Raw genomic sequence first — 14,908 nt, 5'->3', positions numbered from 1 at the left:
TGATTCTCAAGCAGCAGGAGAAAAGAGGCTGCTACAACTAAATGAGTTGGATGAGTTTAGACTAGAAGCTTATGAGAATGCTAAGATATACAAGGAGAGAGCTAAGAGGTGGCATGACAAGAAGATCTCAAAGAAAGAGTTCAAGCCAGGACAGCAAGTGCTCCTGTATAACTCAAGGCTCAAGATCTTCCCTGGCAAGCTCAAGTCCAAATGGACAGGTCCGTATCTAGTAACAAAAGTTTTTCCTTATGGAAGTCTTGAGCTGCTAGATGAAGCTACACAGAGCCACTTCACAGCAAATGGGCATAGAGCAAAGCCTTATCTAGGAGGACAATGGGACAAGGAAAAGGAAGTTCAGTATCTGAACTGAACAAACACAGATAATGTCAAGCTAGTGACAATAAAAGAGCGCTTGTTGGGAGGCAACCCAACCTGAGGTAGTTTCCTTTTCATATCCATTTCAATAAAAAAAAGGGGGGTTGAATAATTGGTATGTATTGCAAGGAGCTAAGTTTGGTGTTGCACACCAAAATAATTTAAGGGAGAATGAAGGATTCTAAGTTTGGTGTTCCACCAAAATCTCATTTAAAAGCATACTCTCACCTCTTGCATAATGCTAGCTCCAAGCAATCAGACAAATTATTCAACCATTTAATTGCTTTTTAGTTTTGGTTCCATAACCTTTAGCAAGGCCAAAAGAATTCATAAGTGGACAACCTGTTGCATTAGAGACAGTGGCAAGAAATTAAGTTTGGTGTTCCCACACCAAATTAAATCCAAAAGCCACACTCAATTCATGCATACTAACCAGTCACCTAAGGGCTTGAGAAGCAAGCAACTTTTGAGAATTGTGCAGGGAACTAACCACCATTTGAAGACATTATGCATCATAACTCAAAAGAGGCACAACAGAAGGAAGGACAAAAGAACTGCAAACCAATAGGTTGTATCTATACTTAACTCTTGCTGTTGAGAAATGCTTTGATTTATGTCTTGCTAAAGTGTTCATCTAGTACAAGTAGAATCACTTTTTGCAATAAGTAAGCTAGTCTAAGTGTGTGCCTGTGTGTTTACTTTCACTTAACTAAATGTATGCTTTGTCCCCCGCATCTTTAATTCAATAAAAGAAATGTTTGGAATATGAAGTAAGATAGTTCTTTGTTAGCTGGAAGTACAATAATAGTAAGTGGTGGTATGTATGTGTGATTGTGTGGTAGCTCACTTATAGTAAATAACAGGAATAGATTGTCTTCTTTCTAAGTGTAAACTAGCTCACTGTCTATGAATCTCAAAAATAAAAAGTCCTTGGTTGAAAAGAAAAAAAAATAAGTAGAATGAGAAAAGCCAAAAGTGGCAGCAAAAAAAAAAAAAAACAAAAGAGAAAAATAGAAGAAAGCTAAACACCAATAGCTTGAACCTTAGAATATATGCCTGTGGTGTCTTTGTACTAGGATCTGCTTGGATTATTAAGTTCTTTGGAGTGCATCAACACTTGGTAACTTGGGTTAACTAACCTGGGATTATCAACTGAAAATCCACTATCAAAAGCAACTTAGCTACAAGACATTTAGTGACCCAAAGAGGTGCTGGGCATCAATGTTCTAAGAGAAATATAAGCCAAGTGTTTATAGTGAATAATGTGTTGAGCACAAATAAAGTAAAAGAAAAAGAATTGCTGCACACATAACACTGAGCTGAATGTTACCGAAAAGAAAAATAGAGAGAAACAAACATCAAGGACAAATAAATAATGAGAGGTCATAGCAGTGTGTTAAGTGATGCTTGAAGGAGACTTTCTATGCCTAGATATCAATAAGAAGTGAGTAGTTACATATCAGCATAAAATCCCATGAGCTACCAATAATACAACGCTAGCATGAACATTTACTTCCTTTTCATTCTTTCTTCTTAATAATTCTTTTCTTGCTTGGGGACAAGCAAGTTTTAAGTTTGGTGTTGTGATGACAGGTCATCTTAGCCTAGTTTCACTAGTCTTTTTCTTTATTTTTATTTGGTTTTATGCACTTTCTTGGGCCACAAGTAAGCCAATTGGCTGAAATTTCATGTTTCCTTAGATTCAATCAACCATGGATGAATTGATGCATTTTCATGAGTTTTATGCCATAATTGCTTATATGACAAGAAGAAGAATAACTCTCATGATTAGAGCATAGCTTTGATGCAATTATTGGTTGATGATAGGTGGAATAAAGCTTGGAAGAAGGTTGAAGAAAAGAGGATAGCAAGGGGCAAGGAAAAAGGACTCACGTTTGAGCTAAAGTTTGCCTCAAACTTGAACTCAAACGTGAGGAAGATTGCATTTTCATCCTGGAGGCACACCAAGTTTGCGCCAACGTTTGCCTCAAACTTGAGGTCAAACGTTGGCGCCACAAGAATAAGGATGAACACCCCTGGAGCTTGGCAACGTTTGCGCCAACATTTGCCTCAAACTTGAGGTCAAACGTTGGCGCCATAAAAGCAAAGAAGAGCACCTCTGTTTGATGCATTGAGTGAGCCACGTTTGCGCCAACGTTTGCCTCAAACGTTAGGCCAAACGTTGGCCAAAGGAGTAGCATGGGAGAAGCCACATTTGAGCTCACGTTTGACCTCAAACGTTGGCTCAAACGTGGATGACAGCAAGTGGCCGATCTGCATAATGGGTTTCATAAAGACGTTTGAGTCAACGTTTGCCTCAAACGTTAACTCAAACGTGAATGGTTCATGGTCCGGTTCACAAGTGGATTTCTTCCCAACACCAAGAGCAATCAACAGAGGCTACTACCAACCCAATTCCATCAAGGCCAAGGCCCAATTCAAGGCTTGAAGATCATTAGAAGAAAGTGTATAAATAGAAGTTAGTTTGATTTAGAAAAGGAAATGAACTTTTACTTTTGAATTTACACCTCTTGGAGGATTTTACTTACTGTAACTTGGATCTGGGAGGAGAATTGAATTCTCTTCCTCTTTGATTTTCTTGTTTTCTTTACCGCAAATCTTACTTGAGTCTTAGGTGTTGAGAATTGAGGAAATTCTGTCTCAATCTCACCTTGAGATCTCTTTTTGTTTCTTTCACTGCACTATTGGAGAATTGAGATTTGAATTTGAGTTTTCTTACTATTTTGATCTTTAATTTGTTGCAATTGATTTCTGAATTGGATCAAGGAAGGTAGTGAGATCTAGACTTGGTTTTCTAGTCTCTTGACCCCTGAGATCTAAAACTTCCTTTTAATTCTTCTGTTGAACATTTCTTCAAGCCAATTTACATTTTCTGTTTGAGATCTACTGCAATTAAATTCATCTTTGACTTCCCTGCTTGTTGCAATTTACTTTTTCTTGTTTAATTTCTGCAAATCCAATTCCCAATTCCCTTTATAATTCAAGCAATCTACATTTCTTGCACTTTAAGTTTCAGTCATTTACATTTCTTGCAATCTAAGTTTCTGCAATTTATATTACTTGCACTTTAAGATTCAGCTCTTTTAATTTTTCTGCACTTTAAATTCTTGTCAATTACCTCTCTCCCTTTAAAATTCATGTAATTTAGCTTCTGTCAATTACAAATCACTCAAATCAACTCTTGTTCACTTGACTAAATCACCCACTAAACTAAAATTGCTCAATCCTTCAATCCCTGTGGGATCAACCTCACTCACATGAGTTATTATTACTTGATGCGACCCGGTACACTTGCCGGTGAGTTTTGTGTTGGATCGTTTTCCACACATCAGCTGAGGCCTCCCAACACCAAACTTAGAGTTTGACTGTGGGGGCTTTAGTTGACTCTGTACTGAGAGAAGCTTACTGTGCCTCATTTCCATGTTTACAGAAGGATTACTTTGAGTTTTAAACACAAGGAAGTCCTTATTCAATTGAAGGACTAGTTCACCTTTGTCTACATCAATCACAGCTCTTGCTGTGGCTAGGAAGGATCTTCCAAGAATGATGGATTCATCCTCATCCTTCCCAGTATCCAGGATTATGAAATCAGCAGGGATGTAAAGGCCTTCAACCTTTACTAACACGTCCTCTACTTGTCCATAAGCCTCTTTTCTTGAGTTGTCTGCCATCTCTAATGAGATTCTGGCAGCTTGCACCTCAAAGATTCCCAGTTTCTCCATTACAGAGAGTCGCATGAGGTTTATTCCTGACCTAAGGTCACATAGAGCCCTCTCAAAGGTTATGGTGCCTATGGTACAAGGTATTAAGAACTTTCCAGGATCCTGTTTCTTCTGAGGCAATCTCAGTTGATCCAATGCATTTAGTTCATTGGTGAACAGGGGAGGTTCATCTCCCCAAGTATCTTTACCAAATAAATTGGCATTCAGCTTCATGATTGCACCAAGGAACTTGGCAACTTGCTCTTCAGTAACATCTTCATTCTCTTCAGAAGAAGAGTACTCTTCAGAGCTCATGAATGGCATAAGGAGGTTCAATGGAATTTCTATGGTCTCTAGATGAGTCTCAGATTCTTTTGGTTCCTCAGAGGGAAACTCTTTATTGATCACTGGACGTCCCAGGAGGTCTTTCTCCTTGGGATTCACGTCCTCCCCTTCCTCCTTGGGTTCGGCTATGATGGTTATATCAATGGCCTTGTACTCTCCTTTTGGATTTTCTTTTGTATTGCTTGGGAGAGCACTAGGAGGAGTTTCAGTGATCTTCTTACTCAGCTGGCCCACTTGTGCCTCCAAATTTTTAATGGAGGACCTTGTTTCATTCATGAAACTCAGAGTGGCCTTAGATAGATCAGAGACTAAGTTTGCTAAATTAGAGGTATTTTGTTCAGAGTTCTCTGTCTGTTGCTGAGTGGATGATGGAAAAGGCTTGCTATTGCTAAACCTATTTCTTCCACCATTATTAAAGCCTTGTTGAGCCTTTTGTTGATCCTTCCATGAGAGATTTGGGTGATTTCTCCATGAGGGATTATAAGTGTTTCCATAGGGTTCACCCATGTAATTCACCTCTGCTATTGCAGGATTCTCAGGATCATAAGCTTCTTCTTCAGAAGATGCCTCTTGAGTACTATTGGATGCAGCTTGCATTCCATTCAGACTCTGAGAAATTATATTGACTTGCTGAGTCAATATTTTATTCTGAGCCAATATGGCATTCAGAGTATCAATTTCAAGAACTCCCTTCTTCTGAGGCGTCCCATCACTCACAGGATTCCTCTCAGAAGTGTACATGAACTGGTTATTAGCAACCATGTCAATGAGTTCTTGAGCTTCTGCAGGCGTTTTCTTTAGGTGAATGGATCCACCTGAAGAAGTATCTAGTGACATCTTAGCTAATTCAGACAGACCATCATAGAATATATCCAGGATGGTCCATTCTGAAAGCATGTCAAAAGGACACTTTTTGGTTAGTTCCTTGTATCTCTCCCAAGCTTCTTAGAGGGATTCACCTTCTTTCTGTCTGAAGGTTTGAACATCCACTCTAAGCTTACTAAGCTTTTGAGGAGGAAAGAACTTGGCTAAGAAAGCCTTGACCAGCTTATCCCAAGAGTTCATGCTATCCTTAGGTTGAGAGTCCAACCATATTCTAGCTCTGTCTCTCACAGCAAAAGGGAAAAGCATGAGCCTGTAGACTTCAGGATCTACTCCATTAGTCTTAACAGTATCACAGATCTGCAAGAATTCAGTTAAGAACTGAAAGGGATCTTCAGATGGAAGTCCATGAAACTTGCAGTTTTGTTGCATCAGAGAAACTAATTGAGATTTAAGCTCAAAATTGTTTGCTCCAATGGTAGGGATGGAGATGCTTCTTCCATGTAAATTGGAATTAGGTGCAGTAAAGTCACCAAGCATCCTCCTTGCATTATTATTATTTTTGGCTGCCATCTCCTCTTCCTGTTCGAAAATTCCTGTAAGGTTGTCTCTGGATTGTTGTATTTTAGCTTCTCTTAGTTTCCTTTTCAGAGTCCTTTCAGGTTCAGGATCTGCTTCAACAAGAATGTTCTTGTCCTTGCTCCTGCTCATATAAAAAAGAAGAAAATAGAAAATAATAATAGGGATCCTTTTTACCACAATATAGAGGTTCCCTTGTTGTTAGTAGAAGAAGAAAGGGAATAAGAGTGAAGAAGAATGGATAATCCAAACATAAGGGTGAGGATAAGAGCAGTGATTTGAGATGAAGAGAAGTGTTAGTAAATGAATAAATAAATAGAAGGAGATGGGAGAGAGAGAATTTTGAAAAATAAATTTTGAAAAAGAGTTAATGATTTTCGAAAATTAAGATAAAATTAAAATTAAAATTAAAAATTGAAACAATTAATTAATTAAAAAGAATTTTTGAAAAAGAGGGAGGTATTTTCGAAAATTAGAGAGGGATAGTTAGTTATGTAGTTTTGAAAGAGATAAGAATTAAACAAAAAGTTAATTAGTTAGTTGAAACAAATTTTGAAAATCAAATTTTAAAAGATAAGAAGATAAGAAGTTAGAAAAGATATTTGAAAAAGATAAGATAAAAAGATATTTTTGAAAAGATATGATTGAAATTAATTTTGAAAAAGATTTGATTTTTTAAAATCACAATTAATGACTTGGTTCACAAGAAATCACAAGATATAATTCTAGAACTTAAAGTTTGAATCTTTCTTAACAAGTAAGTAACAAACTTGAAATTTTTGAATCAAAACATTAATTGTTGATGATATTTTCAAAAATTATGAGATAAAATTAAGAAAAAGATTTTTTTTTTGAAAAATATTTTTAAAATTTTCGAAAAATAAGAAAAATGAAAAAGATTTGATTTTTGAAAATGATTTTGAAAAAGATAAGATTTTCAAATTGAAAATTTAATTTGACTCATAAGAAACAACTAAATTTTAAAAAGTTTTGAAAAAGTCAACTCAAATTTTCGAAAATTTATGAGTGAGAAAGGGAAAGATATTTTTCTGATTTTTGAATTTTTAATGAAGAAAGAGAAAAACACAAAATTGACTCAATGCATGAGAATTTTTAGATCAAAACAATAAATGCATGCAAGAACACTATGAATGTCAAGATGAACACCAAGAACACTTTGAATGTCAAGATGAACATCAAGAACATATTTTTGAAAAATTTTCAAGAAAAGAAAACATGCAAGACACCAAACTTAGATATTTTTCATGTATAGACATTATGAATGCAAGAATGTATATAAAAAACAAGAAAAGACACAAAACAAGAAAATATGAAGATCAAACAAGAAGACCGGCCAAGAACAACTTGAAGATCATGAAGAACACTATGAATGCATAAATTTTCAAAAAATGCATAAATTTTTTAGAAAAAATGCAATTGACACCAAACTTAAAAATTGACTCAAGACTCAAACAAAAAACACAAAATATTTTTTATTTTTATGATTTTATAATTTTTTTATTTTTTCGAAAATTAATGTGAAAAAGAAAAATAAAGATTCCAAAATTTTTAATATGAATTCCAGGAATCTTGCACTCTTAGTCTAAAGCTCCAATCTGAGGGTTAGACATGGCTTAATAGCCAGCTAAGCTTTAGTATGCTATTACATGCATTGAAGTGATTAGTTGAATCCTCAGTCCAAAGGAATTTAGACATGGCTTTACAGCCAGCCAGGATTCAACAAATCATCATAAAACACTAGAATTCATTCTTAAAAATTCTGAAGAAAAATATATTTTATTTTTTGAAAATATTTTATTTTTTTCTTTTTTTTTCGAATATTAAATGGGAAAAACGAAAAAGAAGGAAATATTTTTGAAAAATTTTTTTGAAAACTTTTTGAAAATAAAATAAGAAGAAAATTACCTAATCTGAGCAACAGGATGAACCGTCAGTTGTCCAAACTTGAACAATCCCCGGCAACGGCGCCAAAAACTTGGTGCACGAAATTGTGATCCTTGGTAATGGCTACAAAAACTTGGTGCTCTAATCTTAATTTATAATTTGTCACAACTTCGATACAACTAACCAGCAAGTGCACTGGGTCGTCCAAGTAATAAAACCTTACGTGAGTAAGGGTCGATCCCACGGAGATTGTCGGCTTGAAGCAAGCTATGGTCACTTTGTAAATCTTAGTCAGGCAGATATCAAATGATTATGGAGTTTTCGAATAATAATAATAAATAAACAGAAAATAAAGATAGAAATACTTATGTAAATCATTGGTGAGAATTTCAGATAAGCGTATAGAGATGCTTTTGTTCCTCTGATCCTCTGCTTTCCTGCTGTCTTCATCCAACCAGTCCTACTCCTTTCCATGGCAAGCTTTATATAGGGCATCACCGTTGTCAATGGCTACATCCCATCCTCTCTGTGAAAAAGTTCCAAATGTTCTGTCACGGCACGGCTAATCATCTGGAGGTTCTCGATCATACTGAATAGGCTTCACCCTCCTTTTACGTCTGTCACTACGCCCAGCATTCGCGAGTTTGAAGTTCGTCACAGCCATCCCTTCCCAGATCCTACTCGGAATACCACAGACAAGGTTTAGACTTTCCGGATCTCAGGAATGGCCATCCATGGGTTCTAACTTATACCACGAAGATTCTAATATCTCGGACTCGGTCCCCTGTATTAGATATCTAAGAGATACTCATTCTAGCTTGTTTGCATGTAGAACGGAAGTGTTTGTCAGGCACGCGTTCATAAGTGAGAATGATGATGAGCGTCACATAATCATCACATTCATCATGTTCTTGGGTGCGAATGGATATCTTAGAAGCAAATAAGTTGAATTGAATATAAAACAGTAGTACTTTACATTAAATCATGAGGAACAGCAGAGCTTCACACCTTAATCTATGGAGTGCAAAAACTCTACCGTTGAAAATACATAAGTGATTAAGGTCCAGGCATGGCCGAATGGCCAGCCCCCAAACGTGATCAATAGATGAAACTAAAGATCATCCGATCATCAGATCATAAGATGTAAATACAATAGTAAAAAGTCCTATTTATACTAAACTAGCTATTAGGGTTTACAAAAGTAAGTAATTGATGCATAAATCCACTTCTGGGGCCCACTTGAAGTGTGCTTGGGCTGAGCTTGAAGTTTACACGTGCAGAGGCTTCTTCTGGAGTTGAACGCCAAGTTGTAACGTGTTTTTGGCGTTCAACTCTGGTTCGTGACGTGTTTCTGGCGTTTAACTCCAGACTACAGCGTAAAACTGGCGTTCAACGCCCTTTTGCGTCATCGAAACTCGGTCAAAGTATAGAGTATTATATATTGCTGGAAAGCCCTGGATGTCTACTTTTCAACGTAATTGGAAGCGCGCCATTTTGAGTTTTGTAGCTCCAGAAAATCCACTTTGAGTGCAGGAAGGTCAGAATCCAACAGCATCAGCAGTCCTTCTTCAACCTCTGAATCTGATTTTTGCTCAAGTCCCTCAATTTCAGCCAGAAAATACCTGAAATCACAGAAAAACACACAAACTCATAGTAAAGTCTAGAAATGTGAATTTAACATAAAAACTAATAAAAATATCCCTAAAAGTAACTAGATCCTACTAAAAACATACTAAAAATAATGCCAAAAAGCGTATAAATTATCCGCTCATCACTAAGCTTAGTCAGCTTCTTTGGTGGGAAGAATTTAGTGAGAAACTCTGTAACTACCTTTTCCCACGTATTCAGACTCTCCTTTGGTTGGGAATCTAGCCATAGCTTTGCTTTATCCCTCAGAGCAAATGGGAAAAGCATGAGTTTGTACACCTCTGGGTTCACTCCATTTGTCTTCACAGTATCGTATATCTACAAAAAATCAGATATGAACTGATTTGAATCTTCATGAGGAAGTCCATGATACTGGCAGTTTTGCTGCACCAGGGTGACCAGTTGTGGCTTCAACTCAAAGTTGTTTGCAGTTATAGGAGGCACCACAATACTTTTTCCATAAAGATCCGCAGTAGGGGCAGAATAAGAGCCAAGCACTCTCCTCTGTTGATCATCCCCATTCGGATTTACCACATTGGCATTAGCATTATTATTTGCCATAGTGGATTCTGCAGCCTTGCAAAGTCTTGCTTGTTGTAAACATCGCCTGAAAGTTCTTTCAGGTTCAGGATCAAAGTCTAAGAGATGTTCTTTGTCTCTGTTCCTGCGCATAAACAACCAGAAGACAAGAAAAGATGGGACTCTCTACGTCAGAGTGTAGAGAAGTCTCTGTGAGATAACCTGTGTAAAATAAAAAAATAAAAATACTAAAAAAATTTTCAAAAATAATAACTGAAATAAAAAAATTCAAAAATTAAAAAAAAAATAAACAGAAAAATTAAAATAAAATCAACTGGGTAACACCAAACTTAATTTCAAAAAATAAAAAAAATATTATTGCTATTTGTTTATTAAATATATTTTTTTAATTAAATTAAAGACAAAAATAAAACAAAACTAATAGAATATATTAAAAAAATTTATGGAAGAAAAAAAATGAAAAAAAAATGAAAATAAAATAAAAATGCAATAAAATAAAAATAAAAAATAACAACGGACTAAAAAAACAAACAAAATAGGAGGGGGGAAAACGAAAGAAAACAGGGAAAACTTTTTTTTTTAAATAATAAAAAAAAAGAGAAAGAAAACGAAAACAGGGGAGAAGGAAGCTAACGAAAGAACAAAGAAAGGAAAAAAAATTTTTTTTTACGGGAATTAAACAGAAATAAAAAATAAAAATTAATAATAACAAAATAAAACTAATTAAAATCAAAACGCTTAATCTAAGCAATCAAACAACTAATAGTTGTTAATTACAGTCAATCCCCGGCAACGGCGCCAAAAACTTGGTGCGGAATTTCTAACCACAAATTAACCGGCAAGTGCACAGGGTCGTACCAAGTAATACCTTACGTAAGTAAGGGTCGATCCCACGAGGATTGATGGATTAAGCAACAATAGCGTTTGATAGGATTAGTTAGACGAACAGAAAAGAGTGTTGAATATTTAAAGAGCATTAAATAGAAGACAGGGAAATGATTAATTTGGGAATAAAATATGGAGAAACAGTTAAGGCTTCAGAGTTATCTATTTTCTGGATTGACTTTTCTTATTAACTATTTTAATCATGCAAGATTTAATTCATGGCAAACTATTTGTGACTAGACCCTAATTCCTTAGACCTTCCTAGTCTCCTCTAAAATTCATCAACTGCCAATTCCTTAGTCACTTAATTCCAATTAGAGGATGATGATCAAAATCCAGTTTATATGCCACAAGAATCCTAATTATCCAAAAATAAGGGGATTATATGTCACGTATCCCGTTAAATACAAACAATTAGAAATTCAGGATAATATGTTTTCAAGCTATTGTTCAAGTAAAGAGCTTTTCCAAGTTATACAAGAACTCAATTAGAACATGGGTCATATTTCCGTTCCACCCAAATTCATAAAATAAAGAACGAAAACAATTATTGAAAAATAAATCAAAACATAAATTAAAATAGAAAAATAATAGTATCAATCCATACAATAGACAGAGCTCCTAACCTTAACAGTGGAGGATTAGTTGCTCATGGAATATGGAATGTAAATTGTATGGAATAATGTTGTGGAATGTTGTCTTGGAACCACCCTATTGGGATCCCTTTTATAACTAATCCTAATAAATTTAAAATCTAATTTCTAAATTTAAAATTAAAATAATATCTTTTCCTAGAATTAAAATTTGAATTTAAATTTGAATTAATTAACAAGTCTTTAACTGATGGGTGGGGACCACTTGATTTGTCCATTCTGCAGATCGCTCATGTGACGCGTCCGCGTCGTCAACGCGTTCGCGTCATTTGTGCAGATTCCAGTCCACGCATTCGCGTCAGGCACGCGATCGCATCATTGCGATTCCCTCCATTCCGCGCGGTCGCGTGAGCCATGCGTCCGCGTCGGTATTCGCTGGTCATCTCCATGGTTTCTTCTCTTTCTCTGCAGAAACTTCATCAAATCCATCCGAATGCTACCTAAAATAAATAAAATTGCACAAAAACTCAAAATAGCATCCATAGTGGCTAAAATATAATTAATTCTTAATTAAACTCAACAAATTACATGCAAATTCACTAGGAAAAGATAGAAAAGATGCTCACGCATCACATATCCATCGAAGACAGCCAAACAATAGATAAGACTTATATAATCACTAAAGGTACATTTCTCACATCAATATTCATATATAACAATTCTAAATCATAAAGTTTAGTTTTCTGAAAAGTCCCTACCTCGACAAACTGAAACTCAAAAACCAAATGCATCAAGAAAACCTTTTCTCTCAGGCCAAAGTCAACGGTAGCCGAAATCTCAGCTCCGGTTGCTTTCTCAATAGCAGAAACAGCCTTAATCGCAACATGCAAACTCGGTTTCTGATTCCTAAAGGCATTAATATCGTGTAAATCTTAAAACACATAACGGAAAACTAATGGTGAGGATTCCGAGATAAAGACACTTACTGGAAAAAAAGAATTACGCAGTAGCCACTCCGAACTTATTCGACAGCAGCTCTGACAGTGGCCAGAAGCTCCAGTGGATCAGCAACAACCTCAATTTCGACATGCAAACCCATAAAATTAATCTTACAACACCCATACATCAAATTCTTAATCACATATAACCAGAATGATTACAATAAGAGCTTCAGAGCGCGAGCAACTTACAGTGAAAAAAAGAATGAAGAAAGTGGAGCAGCAGCTCCAACGGCAACCGCCGGTAGCGGCGACGGAGACAACTTTACAGACGGCGACGCGGTTCGGCGATGGGTCAGGCGCGCGTCTCCTCACTTGCGGCTGAGCTCCTATGCGATTCTGTCTCCTCACGTGCGTCCTTCTCTCTTGACAGAACAGTGACAGCGAGGGATTTCACGGCAAGGGCGACGATGGCGACATGAACCTCGCGAAGACGACGATAGAAGCGATGGCAGTGGTGGCTTCGCGGTGAACTAACGCAGTCTCCCTCACTCCTCGCGGTTCTACTTCGACGGTAGCTCCAAGGTGGACCGGCGGCGACAGTGATAAACCACTATTTTATGGTTTATCTTATGCTTAATTGAGTGGATTTTATCAACTCTTTACCCACTTATTCATACTATTTGCATGGTTTTACGTTTTCCTTCCTGATTTTGTGCTATGATTGAAAACATGCTTCTTTGATATTATATTTGCTTATTATTAATCCTCTCTTATTACCATTAGATGCCTTGATATGTGTGTTAAGTGCTTTCAGAGATTATAGGGCAGGAATGGCTTGGAGGATGGAAAAGAAGCATGCAAAAGTGGAAGGAATACAAGAAGTTGGAGAAACTGCTAAGCTGTCCAGCCTGACCTCTTCGCACTCAAATGGCTATAACTTTAGCTATAGAAGTCCAAACGACGCGGTTCTAGTTGCGTTGGAAAGATAACGTCCGGGGCTTCGATTTGATATATAATATGCCATAGTTGCCCTGACGCTAGGTGACGCGACTGCGTGCTCCATGAGGCCGCGTCGCAGTGACGAAAATCAGCGTGTTTGAATTCGCAACCAGCGAATTCTGGGCTGTTTCTGACCTAGTTTGCGGCCCAGAAAACACATATTAGAGGCTATAAAGTGGGGGAATGCATCCATTCAAAAAAAGAAGCTTTCACATTCACAATTTTAGGAGTAGATGTAGTTTTTAGAGAGAGAGGTTCTCTCCTCTCTCTTAGGATTAGGATTATGATTTCTCTTAGTTTTAGGAGTGACTCTCGATCCCAGGTTCAATGTTCTTTTTATTTATTTTCTCAATTTAATTTATGAACATCTATGCCATATTTAATTTCTTTTGTTAATGCAATTCGAGGTATTTTCAGATTTAATTTTGCTTTGCTTTATTTACATGAATGCTTTTAATTTAATCTAGATATTTTTCTCCCTTTTGGCTTTGGTCAAGTGATTGGTAGTACTTGAGTTATAAAACTCAGCAAGTGATTGAAATTGGCAGATTCTGCTTGAGTTAGGATTGCTCTAACACTAGTCTTTCCACAGGAGTTGACTAGGACTTGAGAATCAAGCAAATCAGTCCACTTAACCTTCTTTTGTTTAATAAAGGCTGACCAAGTGAGATTAAAACCCAATTCTCTTCACACCTGATAAGGATAACTAGGATAGAAATTCCAATTCTTATACCTTACCAAGAGATTTTATTATTATTATTTTATTTTACTTGTCATATAACATATTCCCCCCTTACTTCTAAAACTCCTAATATACAAGACTCATAACCAATAATAAGAACATACCTCCCTGCAATTCTTTGAGAAGACGACCCGAGGTTTAAATCGTAGTTGTCAGAACCGAACCGATCAAGTCACTGGGTCACTGGGTCATTGGTTCAACCGGTGGGTCACTGGTTGAACCGGTTGACTCGATACTATGCAAATAAAAAATAAAAATAGTCAAAAACCTAAAATTAAATTTTGAAAAAAATATATTTTTACTAACATTTTAAAAACAATTAAGTCGAATTCTATAAATAACTAATACAAAAATAGATATATAATTAGTTCATACTACTATATAGTATCTTAATTAGACACAATAAGAATAACAATCTATGAATTATATTCGAAGAATAATTTTAAGGTCTAAATATTTTTGTATAATTAAATAATTATATAAATTAATTTTTTTCTCAGAATAAATAATTTTTATTTTATTTTTATATTCATTATTACTTTTTATTTTAAAATTAATTAATTTGTACTTCAATTAAAAAATAATTAATTTAAAAAATATTGAGTTAAGTATTTCCATGTATATGTATATATATGTATTAGTTATAAAGAATTAAAATATATATTATAAAAAGCATTAGTAATACTAAAGAAATGGGATATTGCAGGGGTTGCCAACTTGGTCTGTAATTCAGGAGTTCCAAGTTCGACTCTTACTCCCTGCAATGCATTTTTCCAAATTTCAAACCCGCATGCTGACGTCATCGGTACGCAG

The 14,908-nt window shown here is 35.8% G+C and overlaps 1 non-coding gene across 1 annotated transcript; it reads left to right on the top strand.

Annotated features, from left to right (window-relative positions):
* Window positions 1-5,333: 5,333 nt before the first annotated feature.
* Window positions 5,334-5,441, top strand: LOC148550886 (small nucleolar RNA R71). The gene has a single exon (XR_015892704.1). It is a non-coding gene; the product is annotated as a small nucleolar RNA R71 (small nucleolar RNA).
* The last annotated feature ends 9,467 nt before the right edge of the window (window positions 5,442-14,908 follow it).

Source organism: Arachis ipaensis, chromosome B7, assembly GCF_059453495.1.
Source record: "Arachis ipaensis isolate K30076 ecotype BB chromosome B7, ASM5945349v1, whole genome shotgun sequence".
In the NCBI taxonomy this organism is placed as follows: Eukaryota; Viridiplantae; Streptophyta; class Magnoliopsida; order Fabales; family Fabaceae; genus Arachis; species Arachis ipaensis.
Note: the sequence above shows the minus strand (reverse complement) of the source record. Positions and strands in the feature narration are given on the sequence as shown.